This window comes from Dreissena polymorpha, chromosome 14 (assembly GCF_020536995.1).
Source record: "Dreissena polymorpha isolate Duluth1 chromosome 14, UMN_Dpol_1.0, whole genome shotgun sequence".
NCBI lineage: Eukaryota > Metazoa > Mollusca > Bivalvia > Myida > Dreissenidae > Dreissena > Dreissena polymorpha.
Window position 1 is genome coordinate 22,095,102 of NC_068368.1, and position 27,014 is coordinate 22,122,115.

Consider the following 27,014-nt stretch of genomic DNA (forward strand, 5'->3'; position numbering starts at 1 on the left):
AGTTGCTATCTTCAATATTGCAAAAGTTATGGGCAATATTAATGTTTTCGGACGGATGGACGGACGGACGGACTGACTGACGAACAGACAGACGGACGGACCTACGGACAGTTCTAAAACTATATGCCACCCTTCGGGGGCATAACAAATTATGGCAAATGTTAGTTTTCGGATGGATGGACGGATGCCATATATTTGACCTTTGACCTTGAAGGATGACCTAGACCTTTCACCTTTCAAAATGTGCAGCTCCATGACATACACATGCATGCAAAATATCAAGTTGCTATCTTCAATATTGAACAAGTTATGGCCAATGATAAAGTTTTTGGACGGATGGACAGACGCCATATATTTGACATATGACTTTGAAGGATGACCTTCACCTTCACCTTTCACCACTCAAAATGTGCAGCTCCATAAGATACACATGCATACCAAATATCAAGTTGCTATCTTTAATATTGAAAAAGTTATAACCAATGTTAAAGTTTTCGGACGGATAGACAGATGCCATATATTTGACATTTGACCTTGAAGGATAACCTCGACCTTCATCTTTCACCACTCAAAATGTGCAGCTCTATGAGATACACATGCATGCCAAATATCAAGTTGCTATCTTCAATATTGAAAAAGTTATGGCTAATGTTAAAGTTTTCGGACGGACGGACAGACGCCTTTTTTTAGACATTTGACCTTGAAGAATGACATTGACCTTCGCCTTTTACCACTCAAAATGTGCAGCTCCATGAGATGCACATGCATGCCAAATATCAAGTTGCTATATTTAATATTGAAAAAGTTATGACCATTAACGTTTTCGGACGGACGGACATACTGACTGACGGACAGTTCAACTGCTATATGCCACCCTACCGGGGGCATAAAAAGAGCTTTGTCAGAAACGTGACTAACACAGGGTTAGGGCTGTGTCAGTTACATTCAAGGGCACATAACTCCAGACTGTGTGCATCACTAGGGATGAAAAAAAGATCTTGCATGCCTCCACTAAATAATGATGACATACTTTATGTTTCAATATAAATGATTAAGAAATATGGAATAATCGACAAATATCCCTTAGAGGGCCAATACAAGACATACTGCAGAATCGCTTAGCTTATTATCCCAATGTTTTAATTATTTCCAGTATCTCATTTGTGCCATTTTCATCCCTATTAATACACAAGTTAATAACTTACTCGGACATTTAACATTCCATAAGTGTGATAATTTGAAATGAGATGACTCTCAATTTAATACCACAACTCTACATCTTATATTATCAACAAAGAAATAGTGAAATCCCAGTGGGAGCATTGCCAATGGTTGGTGTAAAATAAAGGCCCAATATTTAATTGATGTTGTGTTTTGGGTTCTAACAAATACTTTTAGCGCCCAAAAAGACTGCATAGGCACGCACTTACATGGAGAAGTCGACCAGGATGGTCTAAAACACAAGTACGGGGCCAGTGGATCCCAGGATGGTCAGTGGCTGCCCAAAAAACAGAGCGTAGCTCACCCCACTGATCGCCCCCGTCAACAGACTCTCCAGAGCACCCTGAAAATACATGTGTTTTTGTTTTATTAGGAGCCTCATTCTGGCGAAACGGGGCTTAATGCACGTGCATTAAGTGTCATGTAGCTGCGCAGTCCACATGGGCTTATCGATTACGACACTTTCTTCTTTTATGGTGTTTCATTAAAAGGCAGTCTTGTTAGTGAAATTCATATTGAGAATAGAAAACTCTGCATAGGCTAATCTGCGAAAACACTTTTCAGGCATGTATTATGCCCCCTGTTCTCAGACAACGGCTCAGTACTTTAGTTCATGTCCTACACAGCACCTGAATCTCAGGCACAAAGGAAAGACTGAACAAGGGACAAAATTGTCACAAAACCAGGTTTCAATTTAAAAAAAAATCTGATAAAGGGAGACAATTCAAAATGTGCATTGTTACCCCCCTTGTTTCAAATTCAATCTATTTTTACTCGTTGGGACCTTGATTTCAATTTGAAAAAAAGTCTGATAAAGGGAGACAACGCAAAATGTGCATTGTTACTGATTGCTTATTGTTCATAGTTACCCCCTTGTTTCAAAATCAATCTATTTTTAGCCGTGGCGACCTTGACCTTGGAGATATCAAAGATATCTTTCGCGCATCAAAACATCCAATGATGGTGAACATATGTGACAAATGATTTTAAAATTTCACCATGAACGACATAGTTATGGCCTGGACAAGCTCATTAATGGCCATTTTTCACATTTTAACTCAAAGTGTGACCTTGACCTTGGATATATCGACGGTATTCTTTCGCGCGTCACACCGTCCAATGATGGTGAACAATGTGCCAACTGATTTTAAAATCTCACAATGCATAACAAAGTTAAGGCCTGTACAAGCTTGTTCCGCCCGCCAGCCCGCCGCCATTCGCCATTCTAATAACCAGTTGTTTCCTTTGGAAAACCTGGTAAATAAAAAATACCAGTGGTATTATGGGGTAAAAGTTTGGGCAAAAATTACCCTACCAAGTTGTACTGAAACGTTACCCTACCAAGTTGTACTGTAACTTTACCCTACCAAGTTGTACTGAAACGTTTCCATACCAAGTTGTACTAAAATGTTACCTTATCTAGATGTACTGAAGAATTATCTTGCCTACCAAGTTGTACTAAAATGTTACCTTACCAAGTTGTAATATAATGTTACCTTACCAAGTGGTACTAAAATGTTACTTTACCAAGTTGTACTGAAACGTTACCTTACCTAACAAGTTGTTCTGAAACGTTACCCTACCAAGTTATACTAAAATGTTTCCTTACCAAGTGGTACTAAAATGTTACCTAATCAAGTTGTACTAAAATCTTACCAAGTTGTACTGAAACGTTACCTTACCTACCAAGTTGTACTTAAACGTTACCTTACCAATTGTACTAAAATGTTACCATATCAAGTTGTACTAAAATGTTACCTTACCAAGTTGTACTGAAACGTTACCTTACCTACCAAGTTGTACAGAAACATTACCTTACCAAGTTGTACTAAAATGTTACCTTACCAAGTAATACTGAAATGTTACCCTACATTGAAACTTTACCATACCAAGATGTACTAAAATGTTACCTTACCAAGTTGTACTAAAACGTTACCCTACCAAGTTGTACTGAAACGTTAGCTTTCCAAGTTGTACTGAAACATTACCCTGCCAAGTTGTGCTGAAACATTACCTTACCAAATTGTACTGAAACATTACCTTACCAAGTTGAACTGAAACAGTACCCTACCAAGCTGAACTGAAACATTACCCTACCAAGTTGTACTGAAACGTGACCTTACCAAGTTGTACTTGAACATTACCTTACCAAGTTGTACTTAAAAGTTACCTTACTAAGTTGTACTTAAATGTTACCGTACCAAATCGTTGTTTGTCGCCGCAGCCAACAGTCCCCCAAAGGTGATGATAGGAGTGAGACAGGCGAAGTAGAGGAACAAGAATGAGGCCAGTGACTGCACGTGGAGCACGTCCTTGAAGTCACTCAGGTACCACGGCTTCTTACGCTTGATATCCTGTATCAAACCTCCAAACAACCTGAAAACGGAAACATTGTCAAAATTACAAGGATGAGATTTTTTAATTAAACCTCCAAACAATCTGAAAAGGAAAATCACAAAAATGTCCAGGGATGTGATTTTTAATTACACATGAAAGCAGGAAAATAGTATTGGGTTATCATAAAGATTCTGCCCAGAATGCTCATTTTGGATTTGAGGTGGCTAATCTTTTGACTCTGCCCTATGTCATAATATGAAGTTTCATTTGTATCCTTTAACCACTAATAGAGCCAGAGGGGGTAATCACGTGATAGTCAAGATGGCGACGTCCATAACGAGACGGTTATTTTTCGCCGTTTTATACCCTTTTTTACTTCTTGTTTATTTCTTAAATGACGCTCACCAGCCATATCAGTAAAAAGGTTATTAGCGTTTATTTCGTATTTAAATTCGCTTTATATCTCGACTTTACTCCCTGCAAATTTTCTAAGTGGAGCTCTAATAAGGTCATCCCGCTAAGAAATTTTGCACCAAGTTAAGTCGAGATATAGAGCGAATTTCACTATGAAATAAAAGCAAGTAACTATCTTTCTAATACGGCTGGAAAGTGAGCGGAATAAAAACAATAATACAAGTAATACAGGGTATAAAACGACGAAAAATACCTGCCTCGGCATGGACGTCGCCATCTTGTTTGTCACGTGATTACCCCCTCTGAGAGCTATGCCTCTCAAAAGTTGCGGGAGAATGGAAAAAAATAATTTAAATATACGTCTATGTTCCCATCAAGGACATAATTAAGTCTTATATTTCAAACAATACTACGTTCCAGAAATGTTGCTGACATGTAAGCTTACAGAGGCTGTAGGGCACAATTAAGTTTTTTGTTTCTAATGATACTAAGTTTCAGAAATGTTAGTGGCATGTAACATTCCAGAGCGCTATAGGGCATAATTAAGTCTTTTTTTTCTTATGATACTAGAGAGAGAAATGTTACTGCCAACTGGCATGCAGCCTTCCAGAGTGCTGTAGTGCACAATTAAGTCCTCTTTTCCTAACAAAGTGTTTGAGAAATGTTAGTTGCATGCAAACTTCCAGAGCGTTGTAGGGCAGGGTCATCTCCGTGGGACGGTTCCTCTTCTTCCGGTGCTGATTTCCAACCTCCGTTAGTGGCAGGTTTAGGAGCAGTTTTCCGCGCACTTTGTGGAGGGACTGATTTCGGAGGCTCGATTCGAATAGTGGGGTTCCTTTCGCCAGGTGGTAGCACAGTAACCTGGACAAATAAATTTATATATATTTCAGTCACATCACAGCAGTCAGTTCACCCTTTACTGCTCAGAGAAGCATTTTGACTCCATTGAAGTCACTTAGAACATAGATTTAAAGGGGCCTGTTTTGAAGTTTGTCATAAAATGCTTTATATTGATAAATGTAAACATTGGATCTAAAAAGCTCCAGTAAAAAATCAAGAATAAAATTTAAAAGGAAAAATAAGTAGCCCGCAGCAGGGCTCAAACCAGTGACCCCGGAATTCTTGAGTAAAAACCAATTAGACCGCTTGGCCAATTATATATGGGAGACGTATTTTATACTTTATATAAGCAATCTTCGTAGTTTCACAAAATTAAACGACAACAACAGAACTCTCTTAATTATTCAATCGTTTTGCGTTGCAACGCTTTATAATTTTCATGTTTTTAAATCGTCAAAAGATGCATATAATGGCTATATTAGACCATGGTAAATGTTCAGTATTACTGTTTCCTCACAAATATCATAACTTAAACAAAAATTTGCGAATCTGAAACAACTGTTTTCAATTTTGTCAATTTACCAAAACGTGAAAAGATCCCTTAAAATGAAAGACCTTTCTTAAAAGATTCAACTTTTGGATGCTTCATTTCAAACTCATTAGAAACTGACTATCAGCAAACAGCATGAAACCTGAACAGACTCCCAGTTACAGCAGGCTGTTGTGGTTTTATGCTGGTTGCATATAGCCTTTTTCACCATGCTTTTGAGCATAAAAAGGTTTACTTATCCCTAGAGAAGATCGGCTGTCCTTAGCAGTTTACCCTTACCAAGTGCACATATTTACGCCAGTTTCTGACGTCTGCTCTACTTGTATTAAAGGTTTGGGAAGAATGGCCATTAAATGAGCCTATCTGAGAAAACTGGGATTAATGCATGTGGGAAAAGTCTCGTCCCAGATAAGCCTACGCAGTCCACATCTAATGAGGAAAACCACTTTTATGGTATTTAGACAGACTGCAGAAGGGACAGATGGGATGACACTTTACGCACATGCATAACACCTAGTTTACCCAGAACGAGACTCATCTTTGTATTAAAATGAATGCCAGCGTACCTGGTCCAGAAACTCGTCAATGCCGGCCAGTAGATCCTCTCGGTTGTGGGCATGGTAGGCTACATCATGGAACACCTGAATGTTAGAAAGAGGAAACACAGTGAGGCTACATCAGCAACTGTTAAAGTTACAGTTATGTCATTTCTTGAACGGCTGTAGGTAAACAGTTATACTTAAACCAATCAATAAATTTATAACAAGGGATATTCGATAAATGTCCATACATTGATAATAAAATATCTGGTCCACATATTCCTTGAAAGAAAGAAGCTTTTTAAGTGACCCATATTTAACAAGAGGGCAATAGCCCGGGTTTGCTCACCTGATACTTCAGGGAACTTAACAAATCTGATCAACGTATGTGATGTTTCAAAAACCATTTTCAAACTTGACTGAGTTATCATCGGAACAAGGTTCATGAAGATTGAACACACTGAAAATGTACCAGTAGGACACATATGCCCTAACATTCTGTTTTTGCCTTAAAACTGGACTTATATCTAATAAAAAAACAAGGATATCAATAAAACTGATGGATGCGCCCCAATAATGCTTTGTCAATATATGGGTTGTGTGGAAAAAAGTGAGACCTTGAGAAAATCTAATATTAGCCTCAGTGACCTTGACCTTGACCCCATTGACCTCAAACCTCATCAAAAGGTAGAGGTCCATGCAAGGTACCTACATGCCAAATATATAAGTGATCTGTCAAATATTGAAGAGGCTATGAGAAACTGTAACAAAAGTGTGAAGGAAAATCTAGTATTAGCTTTTGTGACCTTGACCTAGAACCCAGTGACCTCAAAGTCATCAAAAGGTAGAGGTCCATGCAAGGTATCTACATGCCAAATATGAAAGAGTATTGAAGGTGGAATGAGAAACTGTAACAAAAGTGTGACGGAAAAATCTATAATTAGCCTTGGTGACCTTGACCCCAGTGACCTCAAAAAGGTCACCAAAAGGTAGAGGTCCATGCAAAGTACCTACATGCCAAATATGAAAGAGATCGGTAAAGTATTGAAGGTGCTATGAGAAACTGTAACAAAAGTGTGACTGAAAAATCTATCATTAGCCTTGGTGACCTTGACCCCAGTGACCTCAAATGTCATCAAAAAGTAGAGGTCCATGCTAGGTATCTACATGTCAAATATGAAAGAGATCGGTAAAGTATTGAAGGTGCTATGAGAAACTGTAACACAAGTCAATTATTAGCCTTGGTGACCTTGACCTTGACCCCAGTAACCTCAAACGCCATCAAAAGGTAGAGGTCCATGGCTATGGTTCTTAGTCACTGCACTTTTCCTACTTGCAATCTGTTTATATTTCAAGTTTCATGTAAATCCCTTCAGTAGATTTAGAGTTATGCTCTGGACAAAAATTTACTTTAAATTTAATAAAGGGAAATAATTCAAAAACTAAGGTAGATAGAGTTATGGTTCTTAGTTACTGCACTTCTCCTACTTGCCATCTGTTTATATTTTAAGTTACAAGTAAATCCCTTCAGTAGATTAGGAGTTATGCTCCGAACAAGAATTTAGTTCGTATGGAAGTACGGAAGTGCGGAAGGACAAACTGGCAACTATATGCTCCCATTATATATATGGGGAGCATACAAACCTAAACCATAATATAAATTGGTGCACATTCTGGTTAATATGCTGCAAAATTTCTGCCGCAAAGTAGCAATAGTTTTTGGGTTATGCAAGACACAAGTTTAAACATGAGCTACACGGTCTGAGACAGATGCCCCCCCCCCCCGCAAAATGGGCCTTGACACAGGATGTTTGCAACAAAAATGACCATACGAGTTAGTCTTACATAAATGTGACCTTTAGATTTCACATTTAAAGTTACGGTGAACTTGACCTTTGACCTAGTGACCCCAATTTCAATAGGGGTCATCTACTGTCCAAGGCCAATCACATGGGGAGTATCAAGACAATCGATGAATCAGTTGACGAGTTATTGATCAGAAACAATTTCACACTTAGATTGACAGTGACCTTTACCTTTGACCTAGTGACCCCAATTTCAATAAGGGTCATCTACTGGCAAAGGCAAATGCACATGGGAAGTATCAAGACAATGGGTCAATCCATTCACAAGTTATGAATCGACAACGAACTGGTCTTTCGACAGATAAACCAACCAACATCCAGCAAAACAATATTATAACACCTTTTCTTTGAGGGGCATAAAAATGTATTTCATGGCAAACAAAGGCACCATAGTGCCTGTTGTAACTCTGGCAAACTCCTCTCTCTAACACCAATACCTTTTCAAGTTACACTGGAAACAAAACAAGTGGAACAGACAGAAAGTATGTGTGTATGTTGAGGTTTATGAGGTCCTTCAGTGCCTGACGTTGCATTATGTGTGGACCCAAAGGCTGCAATATGTGTGGACCCGGAGGCTGTATTATGTGTTGACCCAGAGGCTGTATTATGTGTGGACCCGGAGTCTGTATTATGTGTAGAGCCAGAGTCTGCATTATGTGTAGACCCGGAGTCTGCATTATGTGCGGACCCGGATGCTATATTATGTGTGGACCCGAAGTCTACATTATGTGTGGACCCGGTGGCTGCATTATGTGAGGACCCAGAGGCTGCATTATGTGAGGACCTGGAGGCTGCATTATGTGTGGACCCGGAGGCTGCATTATGTGTGGACCCAGAGACTGCATTATGTGTGGGCCTGGAGGCTGCATTATGTTTGGACTCAGAGGCTGCACTATGTTTTGACGCAGAGGCTGCATTATGTGTGGACCCAGACGCTGCATTATGTGTGGACCCAGATACTGAATTATGTGAGGACGTGGAGGCAGCATTATGTGTTGACAAAGAGGCTGCATTATGTGTGGACCCAGAGGCTGCATTATGTTAGACCTGGAGGCTGCATTATGTGAGGACCTGGAGGCTGCATTATGTGTGGACCCAGAGGCTGCATTATGTGTGGACCCAGAGGCTGCATTATGTGTGGACCCAGAGGCTGAATTATGTGAGGAACTGGAGGCTGCATTATGTGGGGACCTGGAGGCTGCATTATGTGTGGACCCAGAGGCTGCATTATGTGTGGACCCAGAGGCTGAATTATGTGAGGACCTGGAGGCTGCATTATGTGTGGACCTGAAGGCTACATTATGTGTGGACCCAGAGGCTGCATTATGTGTGAGCCTGGAGGCTGCATTATGTGTTGCATTATGTGTGGACCTGGAGGCTGCATTATGTGTGGACCTGGAGGCTGCATTATGTGTGGACATGGAGGCGGCATTATGTGTGGACCCATAGGCTGCATTATGTGTGGACCTGGAGGCTGCATTATGTGTGGATCTGGAGGCTGCATTATGTGTTGCATTATGTGTGGACCCAGAGGCTGCATTATGTGTGGACCTGGAGGCTGCATTATGTGTTGCATTATGTGTGGACCCGGAGGCTGCATTATGTGTGGACTTGGAGTCTGCATTATGTGTGGACCTGGAGGCTGCATTATGTGTTGCATTATGTGTGGATCCGGAAGCTGCATTATATGTGGACCTGGAGACTGCATTATGTGTTGCATTATGTGTGGACCTGGAGGCTGCATTATGTGTGGACCTGAAGACTGCATTATGTGTGGACCCGGAGGCTGCATTATGTGTAAACCCGGAGGCTGCATTATGTGTGTCCCTGAACTCCTACCTAATTAATTTACTAAACTCATGAAAGTTGGGACGAATTTTGAATTATAGCTGCAATTTTCAGCTATATAGTTGTAACTGAAATACTTTCAATTTCCTGTGCTCTTGAGTTGTAGGGTAAAGCCAGAGTTACCAGAGGAAATCTTACTTGCCGGGTTTGGTGACCACCAAACAAACTCACATGATTCTGTGAACGGGGATTGAAGCCATGAGGTTGCCTAGGTGAGAAGATCGTGTACCAACCACTGCACTAATAGGACAGCCAACAGACAGAAGAAATGATGTAAGGAACAATTGATATTCCCCAACCTTAGCACGTGACTTCAATAGTCTTCACTATGTTTTACTATTTCCATATAAGGAAACTTGCGCCCCTGGTGGCCATGTTTTTCAACTGACTGCAAACATGTTAAACTCTGCAGATATATCATTTAATCAAGTTACCCCCGTGGCGGCGCAAATTTTGATCCTAGGGGCATGATTTTAACAACTTACCAAATGCAAAACATCTGTGCCTTGCATTTTCAGATAATTATTTTTACTATATACATATTGCGGAAGCCAATTATCCCAAGTGCTAGGCCATTATTGACCCAAGTGGCATGATTTGTAAAAAATTGAACTAAACCCAACTAAACAAAACATACAAATAAGTCAAAATTCTTGTGTACTGTATTTGTAATTACACATTTTAAGCACAAGTACAAATAATATAAAAATTAATTCTAAATCATCAGCACTGAACAAATAACATACTATATACAAACAATACTGTTAACAATAATGTAAACAAGAAATATATTTTTAAAAATATATACAGCATTGATGTTGGTTTTTGTTATTGGAACAGATAATCAGTCAAATTGATCAGATCAAAATGAATTTAGCTAATGTCCTAATGTCCATTTTGTTTTTTCTTTGAATTTGTGGTTTGCTGTACACGTCTTTTGACTCGTCAATATAAATATTATTGTTCATAAGAATTAAAAATCTTATTTATCTTATATTAGTATTTTTGAAACACTGATCGCAAATTGCCTTTGATAACCTGTGAGATGGAATTTACAGAGATTAACCGATTTGAAGTTTTTGTAAGGTTGAGTCATAAATGTGATCTAGCTATTGGACTTTGTGCTCAGGTAAGTTAAAAAAAATAAGTATGCATCAAAAACTCATCTAAAGTTAAATATTCAAATTTCCACATTTCTTAAGGCACTTAGGTTAGAGCCTAGATTTTAATTAAAAATCTTATTTATCGTTTATTAATTTTCAGAAACGCTGACCGCAAATTGTCTTTGATAACCTGTGAAATGTAATTTACAGAGATTAATCGATTTGAAGTTTTATCAAGATTGAGTAATAGATGTGACCTAGCTATTGGACACATGTGACCCAGATTCAAACTTGACCTAGATATTGTATAGATGATCACAATATGTCACATTGAGCACTTTGTGCTCAGGTTAGATAAAAATCTGAAAATACGTATGCATCAAAAGCTGGCCTACAGATTAATCTTCAAACCCCCTTTTCTAAAGCCACAATGCCAGAGCCTAGATAGTTTCATACATTAACAAGAGGAAATCTTCCAGGATTGTTCTAATGATGGATCTGGGATAATACAGTTATAAAGCATATTTAAACAATGGAGCCTATCTCTTGCAACTGGCTTTATGTAATAGCCTTTATTAAATAACAAAGGCGCTATCACAGGTCTATTATCATATTGGTCTTTGATATATCGTTGGCACAGTTACATTGCTTCTTTGACCCTTTCTGTTGAAAACAATATAAGAAGCAACAAAATTGTGTATCACATTGTGTATATCAATTAAATTATCCTGTAAAATATCACTATTTACCCCATAAATATACACCGTTATTAAAATAAAAAATATTCACTCTTTTCAAGCTAGCAATGAAAAAAACATAAACAATGCTTTTTCCATATATTCCTCCAGTGGGGATCAAACTAGCGCCAACAAAAAAAGACCATTAAATGAAATTTGAACTTAAATCCGCTATCAATAGTGCACATGCGTACGACAGTATTTAATTCACATTTCTATCAAAATGATATAAGTTCTTCTCAAGATTATCCAGTGTTTTATTTGTTTAACGATATATGTTTAATTAAGTACATGTATTTATAAAAACGAGACATCATAAAAATTAAGTGTCAGGCAACTATTTAATCAGTTCTTTTTATGTCATATTATTTTTGAACAAGAAATAATGTGTACCTTTGAAAGACCCCTTTAATTTTTTAATTTAAATTTGAAATAAAATCATTATTATTTTGACAATTCAAAGGCTTGTCAAATATATTACCAATTATAATTTGCATTGTTCATTACTAATCAACTTTATATACCTGTTTGATAACTGTAGTAATAAAAACTTGTGTGATTGGCATATCAGATGAAACAAATTGTTCGAGATTTGTTAAGAAGCCACTTCTCATCATACATGCAGGTAATTGCAATCTTGAAACATAACCAACTCCATTGAATTTGATTACAATACATTTCTTCAATATTTAAACCCAAAGAATTCATGCCAAAGCCACTAATAGAAAATTAATTACATTTAAATAATATTCATTGAACTGGTTGTAATTATTGGCAATTATTGGTAATGGCTAAAATGTCTTGCATTTACTTAATTCTGGAAGAATGCAAAGTTTTAAGTCATAAATATATCAAGTATAAGAACACATTAAAACCCTTACATATGGACAATTTATAACTCCAATAATCCTGCATACCGGGTAATTTGCCTTAAATGATGTATGCGGCAAGTTAGTTTCACACATATTTGCTTTCTTTGTAAAACCCATTGCACAATCAGTGCATGTTTTTTCGGAAAATCAAATACAAAAAATTGCATCCAAATTTAGTTAGGGAATAACTGCAAGAAATAAAACATTATGAAGCCAAGACAAGAGCATCGCATAGCGGATGCCAAGCTCGGCTGCGGGTGCAGTTTTGAATAAATGAAAGCTTGTCAGAATTTTATTTTTTTTAGAGGTCACAAAGACCTTGACTTTTGACCTAGTGACCGAAAATGGGCGTGGCATGTAGAACTCATTAAGGTGCAGCTACATATGAAGTTTCAAAGTTGTAGGTTGAAGCACTTTGATTTTAGAGCCAATCTTCAAAACCTTAACAAAATGTTAAGGTTTTAGCACGACGCGGACGGCGGACGACACGACGAGCTGGCTACGACAATACCTCGGGTTTTCTCCGAAAACAGCCGAGCTAAAAATGATAAGACGATTTGTGTCCCCCCACAATAATAATCAAACATCATCCCTTATACCACATAAACCGTTCTAATTTGTGTGATTGAAATAACAAGGCATGTCTTGAATTACGGGAGATGAAATGTATTGTATTCACAGAGATGTCACGATTGCACTGCTTGAATGCTGGCTAATGAACAACTCATTACTTTTAAATGTTTGAATGTCAAGTATAAAAACAATTTGAATGCATTTTCATGAGCATATAAACAGCACCATAGAGAAATATAAAAATACATGCACAAAATGTATTGATTGTATCAGTTAAGCATCAAACTGTTGTAGCTGCTCAATATATCTACACTTGATCAAAAATCTTCAGCCTGTATAATCGAGTTTACAATATTGCAAAACGCAATGCTGCATCGCTATAACTTTCATATTGGCAGCTACTGAATAAGCATTTATTAATTAAGGTCTACTGGCAGAAAATGTTCTAAACATTTCAATGAATATTAATTAAGATCAAAACCTGGGTTAAACAGCCATGCTGAAAAAATGTTATAACAGATTAAGAAATGCACATGGTTTGAGTGCAGAAAAAAAATATTCATCATTCTTCAAAAACAAGGATCAAACAAATTTCAAGTAACCTTCAATATATGTCTTATGTTGTTTTTTTTAAGAAATTATTGCCTATAAATAGATATATTGTGATTGTTTAAGTTATGTAAATTTTATTCTGTACAAAAAATATTTTTGTATTTTGAAAAGACGTTCAAGTCAACTTGTTAAGTCAAACACAATTATTATAGAAGTAACAATATAATACATTCTATACTAGTTCTTATGTTCACAAAAACTACTTATATTCTTTGAACTGGCAACATTAATTTGTTTACAAAATAAAAACACTAATTGTATATCATAACGCCATGTTCTAATGCACAACACCACAATCCACCGGGAATTTAAATCATTTGAACAATAAATCAAGATACATGTAAAATTATGCTATTTTACTTTAAACACCAGGATGGTGCTGTTCAAACTACCCACAATGATGGAGGCAGTGTGTCTGTTGTAGCAGACTGACCGTGGATTCACCAAACCAGCCTTCTGTGTAACAAGTGTAGCCAGCTTCCTTTTGCCCTCACTGTCAATTTGTAGGATAGTGTTGGACTGAGCTCCAATGACCAGCACCTGACCTGCAGGTGTCACGTGTATACCACGTGGGCCTTGTAGTGCAGGGTCAGTGAAGGTGGCCAGGACTGAACCATTCCTGGCCAGGGTGAGGAGCTTGTGCTGGGAGTTGTTAGTGATGTACAGCTTGTCCCCTGTGGGACTCACAGCACACTTGTATACTGCAAAACAGAGTAACATCAAGATATTGAATTATATGTATAGTAGTCAATAGAAAATCTTATTGAAACTGTACTAATAATAATTTACTCAACAACAGATAGAACAAATTATGAAGATCTGTATAACACCAATTATAATTGATATTGAGGCTTGGCAGGAAGTTGTGTTCCAGTGTTGCGTTCTCTATTTATGTTTGACAATCATACACAAAGAGAGCTACAGTTATTTGTGTTGCTGAAATCGCAAATATTGTATCTTGTTTCATAACAGTTACAAAAACAATGTTTTAAATTTAAAAAAAATCAAACTCAATTATTAAAAATTAAAAATAAACAAAAATTATCAACTAAAACATTCAGTGTCTATTTATAGATATGTCATACAGTGAATGTCTAAATAAAATAAAGATGTAATTGTTATTCTTAAATTAGGTTGAAATAAGAAACTGATTGTAAATTCTAAGTCTATTTATTAAATATATTCCTAAAGAAATGAAGATTAATAAACTATGATTCTTACCTGTAAAACTGTCTGTATTATTCTCATATATCTTGTTGACAAGTTTCCCATTCAGAGCGTACATGTACAGAGCAGTATCAGCAGTAATATACAGATCTCCCTGGTGGAAGGCAATACCATAACATGTATGTGATAACTGAAGCTTTCTTCCTGTCACCATCTTCATGTTGTTGACTGTGATAAACTGGACCTCATGTATGTTATTACCATGATCATTGACAGCCACAGCCACTTCACTGGGTGTGATATCACACAGGTCTTGTGGATAGGCAGTCACACTACAGTGACTCACCACCTGGTACTGCTGGTCAAGAAGCTTGACACTCTTATTATAATTGTCTGCAACCAAGACCTGTCTGTCTGGGAGTACAAGGATGGCTGTGATATGGCATTCATCTGAATCACTTGATATTTTCATATTCTGTACAGACTTCCCCTGCACAATAAACACCTTGTTTGGATCCCCTTGTCCCATCAATGTTTGGGTACTGTGTTCAATTCTTCCAAGACCTGACAATTTGGACAAGTACTGTATTATTTCATGGTAAGCCTGGAATGTAATTGAAACTTTGGCCTGAAGAGAGTTCTTCTTTAGAAAGGATTCAGACTCTTGCTTTTTTTCCTCACATTTCCTGGTGGCTATAAAGGATAGTTCCAGCTTGTTTTTATCACTAATGTCCTGTATGGCGTCTCGAAGTTGTTTTAATTCATCCTGAAGCCTGATGCATTTGTCAACATCATCTTTGCAAGAGGCTTGCAGTTTAGTCAGAGTATCTTTCATTTCCTTCAGTGTCTTCTGTTCAATTGTGTCTAAGACTGCATTTATTTCTCCGCGAGTCTTCTGTATCTTGTGTAACTGCTCATCATATGACATTTGCACAGATCGAATGCTCGCCTCTTGGTTGTCTTGAAGTTTCTTCATTTCTTTCAGAATAGTCTGGATAGAAACTGACAGTTTTTGAAGGTCTGTGGACTGATATTTCTTTACTTTGTCTGATATAAGAGTTACCTTTGGGCAGTGTCTGAAACAAAAGCGGAAAACAAAGTTTAAAATTATATTAACACACTGGGAATCTAAAATACTCTGGTAAAATCAATGTATATATACAAGAGCACCGCGAAGCGGGTGCCAACGCTCGGCTGTGGGTGCAGTTTTCAATAAATAAAATATTGTCAGAAGTTTTATATTAGAGGTCACAGTGACCTTGACCTTTGACCTAGTGACCCAAAAAGGGGTGTGGCGTGTATAACTCGTCAAGATGCAGCTACATATAAAGTTTCAAAGTTGTAGGTGGAAGCATTTTGATTTAAGAGCCAATGTCAAGGTTTTACCACGACGAGGACGGCGGACGGCAGACGCCGGACGACGAGCAGGCTATGACAATAACTCGGGTTTTCTCCAAAAACAGCCGAACTAATAAGAGTCCAGTTAAACGGCAACATAGTATACACACAAATAATCACTAATTTACATTGTGTATCTAAAACCTAAGTATTTATTTCATCAACAATTTTACTGACACACTTACAAAGGATGCTAAAAACTGCAGTCTTCTATTTATTATTATTGTACATAAACAAATTAATGGTTTCATGAAAAAACAAATCTTTTGTTGATACTATAAAATTGCTATTTTTTTGCTAATAATTTTACTTTCTTGCAAAAAAGTGTGAAAACCCAACATTTGTTTCTAAATGTGTCTATATTAAAGTGAAGTAAAAAATATACCTGTGATTCAGGAAAGCACAATTTGTGCAGCACAGCTCACTGTGTTCATCACAAAACATTTTCAGGCTTTCTTCTTTATGTACATCACATTTCAGAAGAAAATCTTCCACCTTCTTGGCCACTGGCCATTTCTTTATATCGCCCCTTCCAAAGGGGACATGTTTTGTAAACAACTGCCAGTGCATGTTAATACATTTCCCACAGTAAAACTTAATGCACGCTTCGCAGTAGTAATCAGCTGAAATTTCCAGTTTCTTGTCTTCACAGGAAGAACACAAGAAGTCTTGGACCATGTAAGATCCCTTGTCGATGGTGGATTGTGAAAAGGTTGCCATTTTACTTAATGAGTATGACAAACACAGCAGCTTTAGATCTCTTAACCTTTAACTTAAACAATGTTCGTATCTCTTAATCCCGGTCGCAATATTTTATATCTGAACAAATCACGTCCATATAGCTTTAGTCCATATAACAAGTAATGCCTAACACTACAAAATATATAACTCAAATTTGCTGGAATGTTTAAACTTCAGTAAACAAAGTACCTATGGAATCTGTCACTGAACTGTTCAGTAACATAAAACCATATGAATACACCCATGTCAATGGTTGGTTTATTTGGGCATACAAAAGAAAATATTTTAACTCCAGACTGTGTATAATCAATACAACAAGGAGAATAATTGGTTTAAGTGAACATGAGAACATGGGTATAATTAGGAAGCATTTTTACCTATAGATCACTAGAATGACAAGTGATACCTCCATTATAGCTTTGATGAATGTATTGTTAACGAGCAAATAATGCATTTGCATTTTAATTCATTCAATAAATGAGAGCTTGAAAATCAATAAAACAGTCTTTGTCACGTCTGAAATATTCCCCCCTGAGGTCTCTTTGTCACGGGGAATTGCTAGCTTGGTTTTATATTAATACAAGGGCTGTTTGTAAAACATGCATGCCACCCATATGGGCTGTCAGTTGTAGTGGCAGCTATTGTGTGAATATGTTTTGTGTCACTGTGACCTTGACCTTTGACCTAGTGACCTGAAAATCAATAGGGGTCATCTGCCAGTCATGATCAATGTATCTATGAGATTTCATGATCCTAGGCCTAAGTATTCTTGAGTTATCATCAGGAAACCATTTTACTGTTTCCAGTCACTGTGACCTTGACCTTTGATCTAGTAACCTGAAAATCATTAGGGAGTCATCTGCCAGTCATGATCAATGTACCTATGACGTTTCATGATCCTAAGCCTAAGCGTTCTTGAGTTATCATCCGGAAACCATCTGGTGGACGGACCGACCGACGGACCAACCGACATGTGCAAAACAATATACCCCCTCTTCTTCGAAGGGGGGCATAATAAAACATAATAGATATCACTTATAGTTTTTAAGATCGGCTCAGGACAAAATTTACATATAACAAGAGGGCCACTATCCTAAAAACTGTTATAAGCTGACTTTGTAATGTTTGTGTAATAACTATGATTTTTATATAGGTTTTTACTATATGTGACACAGATTTGACAGAATTATAACAGATTAAAATGTTCATCTATACATATCAAAAACAAACAGGTTAACACAAGGGTGGCACCAATTTTCACATCAGTGACATCATTGGAAATAACTAAATATTGGATCACCATATGATGTTGCACACCAAACATTAAACCCCTTACCCTGGGGGTTTCAGAGCATAAAATAAACAAGAGATGTGTTTGTCAGAAACACAATGCCCCCTTAATGCGCCTCGGTAATATTTTTGTTGACCTTTGACCTTGAAGGATGACCTTGACGTTGACCTTTCACCACTCAAAATGTGCAGCTGCATGAGATACGCATGCCAAATATCAAGTTGCTATCTTCAATATTGCAAAAGTTATGACCAAGGTTAAAGTTTAGTGACACATACAATGACAGACAGACACATACAATGACAGACAGACAGGCCAAAAACAACATACCCCCGATCATTCAATCCAGGCGGCATTAAAATCAACAAAGGGCAAAGATTTATGGTTCTTTTGCACTGCACACTCCCTGAATGAAATCTACCTACCTATTAAGTTACATTCAATACCCCTTATATTTTATTAGATATGCTACAGACAAAAAAAGGAAAAAATAAATAAAAGAGCTATAGCTCTTAGAATAGAAGAGCAAGAGTTATCAACCTTTTGAGAGGAGACACTTTTTGCAAAACATCCAAAAATCCACACACAAACCTCATCAGTCATCAACGTCGCTATGGAGCGACATATCTCATGATAGCGGCTCTGGTTCCCTGTAGGGCCCAGCAGCACAAACACAAACTTCGTAAGAACCGGAACCTCGGTAAGGTCACAGATTGTGTTGGACGTCTTCAGTCGGATGAACGCCGTGATCATGTGTGTGAGGAAGTCGACCTCGCCGACCAGAATGTTCGCAGCCTCTGACCCGGGTGGGATCTTCTTCATGAAGTGATTGTTCAACTGAAAGGGAAGTACAATTGCGTGGTTTAAAAAATAGAGAATAATAGGTTAATGTTTTTTATAGATCAGGTTTATCATGCAAGGCTTAGAAAACAAAAAGCACGAGCCTAAAATTTAGTTTAACTGGATAATTTTGCTGGATTTATGACGCAATTTTTTTATGACGTCATTTTGTCGAAAAAAATGACGTCATTTCGTGCCGTGGTTTATAGCAGACATTTAACCAACGGGGTTTTAATCAATCGAATTCGCTGTAAAAGTGGGATGAAAGGACATATAATATTTCAATTTTAATTAATGATCGAGCCTCCATCTGTGACAACAGGGTTTAATGCATGTGCGTTAAGTGTTATCCCAGATTAGCGTGTGCAGACTGCATAGGGTTAGAGATATTGACCACAATTTCCGTCTTAACTTGATTTTTGCCAACCCTAACCCTGTGCACATAGCACAGGCTAATCTGGGTTGACACTTTAAGCACGTGCATTAAACCCTATTAGACCAAGGTGGGATTTTCTTCATGAAGTGATTGTTCAGCTGTAAGGGGAAACAAAATTCATCAATTTTAAAATAAATCTAAATTGAGGAAGAATAATTAGATGCAGACATTTCCCAAATTAAATGCACATAAATGACCCTTGCTCTGAGAAAACCATGCTTAATGCATGTTTGTAAAGATTTGTCACAGACACTTTCTGCATTTACTGGATTTTCATAAAGAAGAGACTTCTTTTAAATGAAACATTTCACAAACACTGAAAATGTCCCAGGTTAGCCTAAGCCCACTGCATAGGCAAATCTGGGGCTAGTTTACGCACATGCATTAAGCCCATTTTTTCCCAGCTAGGCTCATTATTTTGTTAAACACTAACTTGCTATGACTTGACTTGACACACACTTTCATAACAAGTCTCAAATTGGTTCCCAACCTTCACAGTCGATTTGTTTTCATGCAGATCATGAAAATGACTATATGCAACCAGCATAAAACCAGAACAGCTTGTGAGCGACTCGCAGACTGTTCAGGTTTTATGCTGTTTGCTGCTCACCAGTATGTTAGGGTTGGAAATGAAGCCTCTTCAAATTGAATCTAATAAGAAAAGTCTTTAATATAATTTTATTTTCAAACGGACTGCACCAGTGTAAAAGGCGTATAAAAAGTGTGTAAAGCCAAGTTCTATCGAGTAAGTGCTTTATTTAACAACACAATTTGGTTCCTTACCTTCACTGAAGAGTTGTTTTCATGCAGATCCGAACCTGACGACTGAATCCGTTTCAGACCCTCACCCAGATTAGCCGAGCTGCTGTTTGCGGTCGGGACAGTGGGTCGGGCAGACTGGTCTATGTTAGAACGCCTTTCAACTTGTCATTCTTATCTGCTGGTGTCGAGGGAAATTTACGAAATTTAGAAATATTAAAGATAAATGTTAGGATTACTAACAATCAATGTTACAGGGTTCGAACTGAAACTGGTTTATCAGATGTAGATGTAAATTTTTAATTTAAAGTACAAGTCAGGTTGACAAAACCTTTTATCTTACAATGTTAATCACAAAATAAATTCTTCTCTCAGATGCATACTAAAATGAGACTTATTCTGGGAAAACTGGGCTTAATGCATGTGCATAAAGTCATCCCTGAATACCCTGTGCAGTCTGCAGAGGCAAATCAGGGACAACACTTTCCGCTTTCATGGTATTTTTAAATAAAAGACAGTCTCTTATCAGCAAAAATCCAGTTAAGATGAAAATTGTTGTCCCAGATTAGCCTGTACAGACTGCCCAGGCTAATCTGTGACGACACTATAAACATGCATTAAGCCCAGTTTTCCAGAAACGGACTCAATCGATCACAAGAAAGATATACACAAACAATTTTTAACTGGATTGTCATGGCATTTTATTGAAGCTAGTTGTATATTTTCAAATCATAAACTCATCAAACTAAATATGACGAGTCTGCAAACTCGCCGTTTTTATCTCTGCGATTCACACAGGAGAGCTGAAACTAAATTGAATTTGTCAACAATTTTATGTACCGTTATTCTGGAATACAGTCTAGAATTAACATACATACACATGCATACTATATTCACATTGAGGAATGAGAATGAAAATTTGGGCCTCGTTTTGAGAAAAAAAAGCTTAACGCATGTGTGAAATTTGTCCTCCCAGATAAGCCAGTGCAGTCAACATAAGCTTATCTGGGACAACTCTTTCTGCTTACACCTGAATATCTTTCGAAGAGACTTCCTTTAAACTAAAAATTCCATAAATCAGTAAGGTTTGTCACTGATTTGCCTTTGACCAGCAAAGGCTCATCTAGGACCACACTTTACGCACATGCATTTGGCCCAGTTTTCCCAGAACGCGGCTAAATTTTATTGAAACCATTAATATTAAGTACAAGACTCGCGCTCAAACCCCAATAAAAAGGATTTAATAATAGGCTTGTCTAGTTTCTTGAATACATGTGTTTGGCTAAAACAGTATTTTTCTGGGATGGCATTCACAACGTATTTAAAGTAAAAACTGAAATGACCACAATGTATTTTAACCTAAGTTCTGCACTTGAATGGATTTTACATCTTTTTTCAAAATAAACATTCTCTTATAGCGAAAATATCAGTTTGTTTCCACAGTAAAAACAAATATTATTTTCTCAACTAAGGTTGACATCTAGTATTTTCACGAGTGCTTGGACTTTTATGTTGTTAAAAAAATTCACCTTATGAATGACATCACAACCACAAATACAAATGCTATTTATATGTTTTAGTTTTTTCACTGACACCACATAACAAATTTGCCAATGACTTGTGCTTTTTTAAGAAGCCTGTACATACCACATTTATTTGCTTTCTAAAAAAGGTTTCAACTATTTTTTTACCTACTAAAAAATGTTTCCCTTTCTGAAATTGTTCAACTATAAAAAAAGACTAAATTATCATTTTTAATACATAAGTGTTATAGTGAGTTGATCGCCAATTCAAGAATTTCACTAGAGAAAACATGACCTTACTGAAAATGATTCAAATATAATTGATCAATATACAAATAAATATATAATTTTCAATACATATTAATATTTAGTTCTAACTTAAGCCTTTTCTATACGTTCACTACAGAACATCTTAATTGATAACTTTTCTCTTATGATTAATTATGATAAACTAAAACAACATAAATACCTCCAACTAGAGCTTTGTCACAGACGTGACGAATACCCCTACATGCCGCATGAACACAGAATGTTTTGCATGTTGTCTTCACAAAAAACAGCGAACACCATGCTCTATGTCTAAAACGCACCAAGTGATCCCGTGACCCTGTTTTTGACCCGGCATGGCCCATGGTCGACCTACACATTAAGTAGATACAACTTCTGACCAAGTGTGGTGAAGGTGGGATGAAAACTACTTGAATTAGACAGCGGACACCATGCTGAATTTGTAAAAAATACTAAGTGACCCCGTGACCTAGTTTTGATCTGGCATTGTCCATGTTCGAACTTGGCCTTAAGATCATCTAGATAAAACTTCTGACAAAGTTTAATGATGATCGGATAAAAACTACTTGAAATAGAGAGCGGACACCATGCTGAATTTAAAAAAACGCACTAAGTGACCCCCCTGACCTATTTTATTTTGCCCGGCATGGCCAATGTTCAAACTTGGCGTACATATCATCTAGATAAAACTTCTGACCAAGTTTGGTGAAGATGGGATGAAAACTACTTGAATAAGAGAGCGGGCAACATGCTAAATGTTTAAAACGTACTAAGTGACCCCGTGACCTAGTTTTTGACCCGGCATGACTCATATTCGAATATTCAAACTTGGTCTAGACATCATCTAGATACAACTTCTGACCAAGTTTGGTGGAGATGGGATGAAAACTACTTGCATTTAAGAGCGGACACAATGCTTAATTTTTTTAACGCACTAAGTCACCATGTGACCTAGTTTTATGACCCGGCATGACCCATATTCGAACTTGAGCTAGACATCATCTAGATACAACATCTGACCAAGTTTGGTGAAGATCGGATCAAAACAACTTGAATTAGAGAGCAGACACCATGCTAAATGTTTAAAACGCACTAAGTGACCCCGTGACCTAGTTTTTGACCCGACATGACCCATATTCGAACTTGACCTAGACATCATCTAGATACAACATCTGACCAAGTTTGGTGAAGATCGGAAGAAAACAACTGAATTAGAGAGCGGACACTTAATACGGGCCGACCGACAGACCGACCGACCGACAGACAGACAAGCTCACTCCTATTTCACCCCCCCTAAACTTCGTTTGTGGGGGTATAATTAATTCTCTTCTAATAAGTCATTTAAAGATGTGGATCTGTCTACGTTTGTCAAAAATATACTTGGGCATACAAAAAGAATCCTTGTTTTCACGCATCACCGTATGGAAAGAAAGATATTAAGTAAGCGCTTTATTTTCTGCAATATTATACTTTATTTTTGTCAGGATTAATATATTATTTGCACCTTTATGTTATCAAACAATATGGATTCAAATATCATTTTCACCTTAATGTCGTCACACAATCTATACTGAAAACATAATAAAAGCAAAATGTCATGATTAGTTGTTATCATGTATCAATAAACTGAATGTTCAAAAGTTAAAATAGAATATAAGTTTTCAGTATAAATAAGAAACAAGACACAAGTCCATAGTGCACATATTCCCCCACATTTCACTTATGTCTCAAAACTCTATAACTGTCAAAAACAAGCTTTTTTCTGGTCAAATTTGAATTTTGATATCAAAGTGTGACCTTTGAGGCAGGAAGACTGATATTAAAAATGACACATTGTATTATGATAGTAACATTTGTTATTTAAAAATACATTGATACATGTATACGGCAAAGTTATGTGAGACAGAAATTTTCAAACTGTTTTATGCCTACATTTCACTTTTGACCTCAAATAGTGACCTTGTGACCTTGGTCTCTGAGGTAGGGAGACTTTGTGTTATAATAGTAACACTTGCGAGCAGTTATTTTGAAATAAATCAACAAATGTAGATGACTTGTATATGGCAAAGATAATGAGACAGGAATTTTCAAGCTGTTTCATGGCTACATTTTACTTTTGACCTCTAAATGTGACCTTCACATTTGAGGTCAGGAGACGAGTGTTCCATATGACACACATGTTACACAGGACACTAAGTCTCCTGCTGGTGGTCATTTGTTGTAAGTTAATTTGAAATTTCAAGATGAATTACAAATGTGCAGTCTTTAAGACTGAATGTTCAGCTTTGACCTCTTAGTGTTCACATAACCTTGACATAGGAAACCGGGTCTTGAATGCAACATGTCATGTTATTAATCGATTAGCACTTATAAACGTATTTTCACGCCTTTGCAGTCCCACAGAAAACTAATTTGAATGAAAGACCTTTCTTACTAGATTCAAGTTTTAGAGGCTTCATTTCCAATCCTTAGATACTGACGAGCAGCAAACAGCATAAAACCTGAACAGATTGTGAGTTACTGACAGGCTGTTCTGGTTGTGTGCTGTTTGCACATAGACATTTTCCCTTTGCCTCTGAGTGGAAATGGGTTAAGGTTTACTTGAACGCAAAGTTATTTGAACAAACAACCATATATGGCTGAGACACATAGTTTAAAGCAGTTTTATGGCCAAATGTGACCTTTAACCTCAAAGTTTGACCTACTTTTGAGTTAGGGAGCTGGTTGTTACAGAGACACATCATGTTATGATGGTGAACATTGGTGCCAAGTTATTTTAAAATTCATCAATACATGATGATAATAATATAATAACATCATGGCAGAGACAGGCAGTTTTGCACAAACTGACGGACAGACAGAAGGACAGAGAGACTGCTATATGCCACCTTCATGTAAAGAGAGCATACAAACATATAAGTATTTTACCATACACATAAAATTAAGTGTTGAAAGCAAATAAATCAACAAATTGGTCCATGTTATAAGCATGTAATGGTCTAAAAAAAATATCCACATTAGTTCATGATAAAAGCAGGTCATAATCTAAAAATAATAACTTGTTCACTTTTTAATAACATTCTAACACGATAGAAATTACGAATATTCGATAAATACGCTATGAAATACTAAATGTAGGACCCTCAGCCTAAAATAAAATGACATCAAATATGACAGACATTTTACGTGACAGATCGGGTCATTTAAAGGAAAACAAATTTGCTATCTTGAAAGAGAAAGATTCATAAAAGTGTAATTGTTGTTCATATAAATGTGACTGGAGTTAATGATAAAAGTTAACTATTGAATGCCAGTGTCGATAATAAAAAAGAAAATGCTTCGTGGAAATACGCTCGCCCGGTTCGGATTCCAAACGCTTGAGACTTTTGCCACAGTCAGGAATGACGTTTAGAACCCGTGTCACTTACACAATGTAATATTGTTGGTTAGCAGTAAAAGGGGAAAAAGTGGATTTATTCTTGTGCGATGCCAGTATGTTGACTGTAGCCATGTGAACCGCGGGTATCGTAAGACAAAACCCATCACGTAATGAAGAGTCTTCACCTTTTCAAGAAAAGAATGCCTTATTTTGCTATCAACACAAAGCTCGGAACAGTAAAATACATGGATTATGCAATTTATAATCATAATATTAAGAAAGCATTTGAAGTTTGAAAGCAATAGCATTGATACTTTAGAAGTAAAGTGGATCTAAGCACAAAACTTTACCAACTTTTCAATTTTCTAAGTATAAATAGGGCAATAATTCTGTCAACATGCCAGTCAGAGTTACATAACTTTGCCTGCTCAGTCCTTTAATGATAGTTAGCAAGTGTTTTAAGTCTGAAAGCAATAGCAACATTACTTTGCCTGCAAAGTCCCCTTATGATAGTAAGTGTTGCAAGTATGAAAGCAATAGCTTTGATACTCTTGGAATAAAGTGGACCTAAACACAAAACTTAACCAAATTTTCTACGTATACAAAGGGCACATAATTATGTCAAACTACCAGCTAGAGTTATCTAACTTTGCCTGACCACTCCCCTTATAATAGTAAGTGTTCCATGTTTGAATGACGCCGACGCCAACGCTCATGTGATGACAATAGCTCTTTTTTTTTTAAATAGATGAGCTAAAAAAAAAATTGTGTTGCCACAACAGGATTAAATAATTTTTAAAAAAAATCGAATAATTAGAATGTATGACATAAAATGCTGTATATTTATCACTCATAATCACTTATTAAGAGGTTGCAATATAAATGCGTATACAGTTCAATTTGCACCAGGCTGTTGTTTGTTTCACTTGTATAAAATAGTTCATCAATAGTGTCATACACTGTAAAAGAAAAAGTGTTCAATGTAAAAGAGCATTAGTATAACATTTAACTGGTGTAATGTACTTCACTTTGTAAAATGATTGGTCTTATGGTTGATTCAACACACCTCTTACATGAACAATTACACACACCAACACACCCATACTTTTAAGAATTCTACTTACGTACACTTATGTATAGTATTATACAGCTAATGTATGTCTTTGTTATGTGTAATTATCGATGCTAAGTCAATGGGTAACTCTTATTCTACGAAATTTGCATTAGCAAAGGAAAAGACAGTTACACATTCAGCCTCCTTATGAAATCCTACATGGCAGTAATACTAATAAATCAGTATTATTTGAACTTGATTTTAAATAGACATCAAAATCCATTAAAGGCAAAGCTTGTGAATTGATATTATTATGTGATAGAGTACTCCATTTCATAAACAGTTATTTAGGTAGTATATGCAAATGTGAAGTCTACAGTACATATCAAATTTAAAATAGTATAAATTACTTTTAAATAAGCAACTTGACTTTTATACATTTAAAAATTCAGTTTGTACAGAATAGTATACATCAATACACAAGTTAGAGGTAGAAAACAACTTATATTGTGATATATTATGTTCAAGATGTTAACTATCAGTGTTCTAGTTTTTCCTGTTATTTTTATCCCCCGCAAAAGGAAGAGGGATATAGTTTTTGCGCTGTCCGTCCATCCGTCTGTCATT

At 36.8% G+C, this 27,014-nt stretch overlaps 1 pseudogene; it reads right to left on the bottom strand.

Annotated features, from left to right (window-relative positions):
* The window catches only part of LOC127857222 (sodium bicarbonate cotransporter 3-like), a 233,355-nt pseudogene that overhangs the window by 5,337 nt on the left and 201,004 nt on the right, over positions 1–27,014 (bottom strand).